At 39.8% G+C, this 6,000-nt stretch overlaps 1 non-coding gene across 1 annotated transcript; it reads right to left on the bottom strand.

Annotated features, from left to right (window-relative positions):
- Positions 1-4,166: 4,166 nt before the first annotated feature.
- On the bottom strand, positions 4,167-4,272 carry Trnai-uau. Its single transcript has 2 exons — positions 4,235-4,272; positions 4,167-4,202 (listed from the first exon to the last, which is right to left on the bottom strand). It is a non-coding gene; the product is annotated as a tRNA-Ile (tRNA).
- Between the last annotated feature and the right edge of the window lie 1,728 nt (positions 4,273-6,000).

Genomic DNA, 6,000 nt, shown 5'->3' on the forward strand with positions numbered 1-6,000 from the left:
GGTGTGCGTTCTTTCACCAAACCGAAAACGATTCACACACATCCCTATGTGATTTTTTTTCGTTTTGCTGAAATAACACTGAACTTTGTTGTGATCCGTGGACAGAACCTTAAAACGGTGGTTGTGTTTAAAATTCCATAACTTGAAAAGTACATAAGTGATTTGAATGATTCTTGTACTAAAAGAAAGCGTATGAATTGGTGTTTTATATCCTAGATTTTGAAAGTGCTACGTGCAGAACCTCAATAAAACAATAGTCCCAACATGTGGGTTTCGTTTTTTGACTCGGCCTGTATTCTGAGTTGTATACGTCTTTTGTATCAGCATCAATTCTAGTAAACCTTTCGCGACACTCACAATGCATCTTGGGTATGGATGACAAGAAAACCAGGCAATTTGTGCACAACCTATGGGGCTATGAACCAGTTACAGCTGTCATTTGTTTCCTCCTCATTATGCATCAAGAAAAAAACTGATAAACTTTTCACACATTGTGGCATTAATAATTAGAAATTTTATTATTTCAAAATCGTTTTTAAAGCTTATCACAATGAAGAAAGGGTTTTGGGGAACCCTTTTTTAGATACCAGTTTCATTACTAATGAATATGCACACAATGACCCTGCCAATATTGGCTAATCAGAATCAAGATTTCAAACGCACACCTCCAACACTGGCCAATCACAACCGTTCCTCTGGACCTGATGACTGGCACCTTGAAAACAAAATAAAGGTTTATTCCTTCTTTAATTTCTAAAGTTGAAAACAAAATAAAGGTTTATTCCTTTTTTAATTTCTAAAGTTGAAATCGGAATTTTATTTCCAAATTATATTTTGTATATTCTATGAAATAATAGTTGAAGTGAGGATCAGTTTATTTTATGAAAAAACACTTGAGAAAACAATAAATTACAGTTTGACTGGTTCACTGCCCCCATAGGTTTGTGCATGAATTACATTGCTTGTTGAACTTGTCATCAATACCCATGATGCGATGTGAACATCGAAAAGGTTTATTGGCTAGTCTATCATTCTATTTCGAAAAGAAGGTGAGAATACGTCTCCCCCCCCCTTTAAAAAAAAAACAAATACATGTAATTGTTACTCTAATTTGAAGTGCTTCCCCAGTCTGTCTTCTGTGCACCTGACTTTTGACAAACGTCGGCAAAATGTTAAGTGCCTGCTCTGGTACCATCAGTTCATCATTTGGCTTTCAACAATGGCAAATGACCCGATAAACTTGACAATCATCATCAATAATTTGTAAATTGTTGTATTTTTTTTAGAAAATTGTAACAATACCGCGTATATAATGCGCTCTGACTAAATAATGTATGACTAAATGCTAATGCCTTGAAAATGGGTTTTCATCTGAAGCGGAATGATATTGCTCCTCATTGCGGACCATCGACTCATTCAAAAGGCCAATGTATCCAATTATACGTGTGTACGAGAGGTGAATACACTTCTTAACATTTGTTTAAGAGAATATTATTATACAACATTTGCAAACATCGAAAAACAAAGCTAACAAATTTTTACGAAATACCTTACTAGGAAATGACAGTCTAAAGCATCGGCCGACCACCGTTGGAAAAACCTAACTATTTTTCAACTACTGCTCCAAATTTACCATTTTTTTCAGTCCAAATTGTGTTTGCTATTGGTTACATGTTCATGAACGGGTGCAGGCCAGCTAGACTATAGTTCCCTTACCTTACAATTTTCCGGCATCTATAATTGATCCATTTCATCTTTAGTGGAGTCGGGGAACCAGACTACTTGAACGTTTTTTGTTTTTCTTGGTTTTTCCAGTATTTTCGAACACAAAACTTCAAACATGTCAGTGTAACAATATTTGATCTATTATATTAACCCCTCAAATAGTTTATTTCTCTGAAAATTACGGCACAAGCCAATGATGTACATTCCCTTTAAACAACACTGTTAAGACGGTGTACACGTGACGTTTAACAACTTTCCAACTGACTGTTGCCGCCATTTTGGAGGTCATAAGGTCAACTTTGGGCGTTTTGTCGGTTGCCATGTATACTTGCGGATGGAATCGCATCGATTTGATTCATTCAGTTTACGCACAGACGCTAATTCTATAAGACCTTTATCATGCTGCCACCATTTCAGTCATGTTCCCTGTATCCAAAAACAGTACTGAAAGATAATGGGTTTTTGTGCAAAAAGAACCGGACTATTTTCCTTCCAGCCTCGCTTTGGTAACGTTGATTTGAATGGGCAATATCAAGACGGCCACAACATGATGTTGGTCTATTATTCCTAGAGTTGGGAGAGTGAGCGCCCTCTTTCGGTCGCACACAGATTATTAGTCCTAATTCATTGAGACAGCGGTAAAGGGACGGCCCGAGACTACATACTGTTCTTCATTGATGTTATTTCCTGTCATGTCTTCTATTCCTCCCACACATCATAGTCCTACAGGTGGTCTCTCCTACCTTCCTACTTCCCTGCCTCTCGGTTAGCGTGACGTCACATCGGTGACGTATGTCAATCGCAATCGATGCAAGCTGCGCGCTAGCCGTGTGCAACACGTACGCGGCCGGTCTAGTTTCTTGTATGTCACAGCCTGATCCGTAGCACAATAACGTGACCATCATTTATTCACTGACGAGCGACGTTGCGTACGTACGTGAACGGATATGACCGGGATTTTAACGATTGTAGCTTCACCTGGAAAGGTCACAACACAAGCAAGAAATATCAAGCGATGTTGCAGGCAGACAACAAGGGGGTGACGATGATGTAATACTTCGGGCAATATCGTCAATTTCTCATAATGAAGTGGAAAACACGTCTGTAATACATTCCTGATATTAAATTTTCATCAAATGCACGCAGGAACATTTGCAATTACCCGGAAACGCACCGATGTCACGAGAAAATGCATGCTCCAAGTAAAGATGGGGCTGGTATACCAAAAAGGTTGAACCCGGGGTATCGGGTAAACCAATTCATCCAATGAGAGCTCAGAGAAATTAGAAGTCAAAAATTCATCCAAAGAGAGCTTTAAAAGGTTGAACCCGGGGTATCGGGTAAACCAATTCATCCCATGAAAGCTCAGAAAAATTAGAAGTCGAAAATTCATCCAATGAGAGCTTTAAAAGGTTAAACCCGGGGTATCAGGTAAACCAATTCATCCAATAAGAGCTCAGAGAAATTCGAAGTCAAAAACTCGTCGAATGCGAGCTTAATAAGGTTGAACCCGGGGTATCGGGTAAACCAATTCATACAATGAAAGCTCAGAGAAATAATAATTCAAAAATGCATCCAATGAGAGCTTTAAAAGGTTAACCCCGGGGTATCAGGTAAACCAATTCATCCAATAAGAGCTCAGAGAAATCTGAAGCCAAAAAATCGTCCAATGAGAACTTTAAAAGGTTTACCCTGGGGTATTGGGTAAACCAATTCATCCAATGAGAGCTCGGAGAAATTAGAAATCAACATTTTGTCCAATGAGAACTTAAAAGGGTTGAACCAGGAGAATCCAGTAAACAAATTCATCAAATATCAAATGAGAGTTCAGAGAAATTAGAAGTCACCAAGGGCTGTTCCGGGGGGGGGGGGGAGGTGCTAACGGGGCCCACCTCCCCCCCCCAAGAAAAACGAAACCAATTTTGTTTAAGTGACGTCGCAATAAAGGCAGGCACTGCGTACACCACCATCTTTTCCTCAAAAAAAAATTGGTTAAAGCTATCAGAAATTGTCTCAGATCGGCGAGATCGCACCACAGAGCATCCAGAATCCAAACAATTTTCGCTGATTTTCATGTTTAAAAATCCGGAAAGCTGCGCGTTGTGCACACATTTGAAGCTACGCGGTGGCTCCGAATCTCTCAATTCGTATAACCACTCCCATCGCAAATTTATTTTAAAAAAGGAAGAAGAATTAAAGTAAATAAACCACAGGAATTCGCATGCGTGCGTAGACCTTTGTCGATTTTTGTAAGTAAAATAAAATACAAAAACCCTCAAATATTGCTACTGAATGCAAGTGTCCAACGTCCTCACGACATCCCATGGAGACATCCCATGGGTCGTGGAAATTACAAAAATAGTAATGGAAAAATATATGAAAATAACTACATCAATTAATAAATAAATAAACCAGAAAATTAAAAAAAAAATGTCAGACGATTCCCCAGGTGAGGCTCGAACTCACAACCTTTGCATCTCTCTATACAGCAACGCGTGTGGTCACTGTCTATAAGTACAACGCGCTAACCGATTGTGCTACTGGGGACGGCCCATGCACGTTGCGATCATTTTGCGCATCTATGTGACAGGTGCCTTAAAAAAAATCCCAATGAAGGCATGTTGTAAACTCTCTGCCCTTGTATTGTACCAAGTAATTGAGTTGAGTAGCAAAATGTGTGTGACAAGTGTGGCTCAAGAATCTGCAATCAGCAATTAACATAAAACCAAAAAATAAAACAAGTGTCTAATAATTATGTTAAAATGTACCTGCACATACATCACACGATTAATATAAACTGATAATTAAGTTGACTGATTTGATCTCCAAAAACATAAATGTTAGTCTATTGTGAATTATGTCCTCAGTCACATAACCATACTTTGTGTCGCTCTATCTCAACTTATACCCACTTAATTTACTTTAGAACATCAAAGTTTACACTAAAAATTAACACAAAGTCTTCTAAATTTAACCTTCATGACCATTATCCATATCAAATGGTCTAAAATTAACGTGGGAATTGCTATGGCAAAAAAAATCTCCGGTTTCGTGTATGGAGCTTGCCCCAAAAGTGGTGCGGCGACGCGGCTTTTTTTCCCCTCCTTTTTTTTTCTTCATATGTCGGCTGATGTTGCAGATGACGCTTCGATCCCCTTAAATCTCTCAAAATTGTCCTTCAGGGTGGAGGCCTGAGGTGACCTCAGTACGGCCGTAAGGTTTGAGAATTCTGCACCCACTTACTATCTATCTCGACCGACAACAACATTCTTCGGGAAATTTGGATAGTCAAGACAAAAATCAGAGAAAACGGTAACGTCGCGACATCGACATAATGCTGTTCGTGCATGAGCTGACAGGCTGCTCATTAGTGTGCTCCCTTACACATTGCGCTGATTAAAAAGCGTTGACAGGTTCCAGATACACGACCATCGCTCTCTCAGTCTGGCTTCCAGACGCACAATTACAAAATTACAACACCGTCTGCAAATGATGCCCGACTAAATTTAGTGCAAAATATATGGGAGCCCAGAGAGGCCACATAAAGCTCGATCGTAACCGCCATCTAAAACACGTTAAAATTGTGCAGCAGCAGGATTTCAGTCAAACCAATGAGTTTGGCGGTTTTGAGACATCACTTTACGTTGAAAAAAAACACCTTTTTTAATTTGCCGACGCGCATGGCTAAGGCGACGCGCGCGCATACCAGAAACCGTAGACTTTTTTTGGCCTATACAAATTACAATGTCTTCTTCTTTCGTAAATGCGTTTGTCGCCGGGTAGACAGTTGAGATATCAGCTTGCAGTTGGGTCAACCATAGTTAGGTCTCCTGGTCCAAGTTAATTGCCTACGCCGGTCAAATCACGATTTGTATGCCCTCAATTGCTTTTTGCTATTAGAGCATTTTGAGGGCCATGAACTTGAGGTTCATGCGCGTAATTATCACTGAGGTCTATGGGAGTCGATTTACTGGTCTGCACCCATAAGCCTTCTTTGGATATTATGGTGGACACTTGCAATAGGAGGGCGCTATACAGGAAATTCAAATTGGCACTGAAACCGAGGCCCCCAGTGCTGTCGTTTGTTGAGAGGATTAAACAATGAAAAGGTCCTCAATTCATACAATGGCTTAGCTCTGAGAGCCTTCAGAGGTTTCAGTGCTAATTTGGGATTCGTCTATTGGGTTGAGGTATTTTTTTTCTTGCGGGGGAGGTATTAACCAAAACCAAATAGCGAACTCCCCTTTGTCAGCCATATTTCAAAATGGCTGTTTG

This window comes from Patiria miniata, unplaced genomic scaffold, assembly GCF_015706575.1.
Source record: "Patiria miniata isolate m_02_andy unplaced genomic scaffold, ASM1570657v1 HiC_scaffold_5, whole genome shotgun sequence".
In the NCBI taxonomy this organism is placed as follows: Eukaryota; Metazoa; Echinodermata; class Asteroidea; order Valvatida; family Asterinidae; genus Patiria; species Patiria miniata.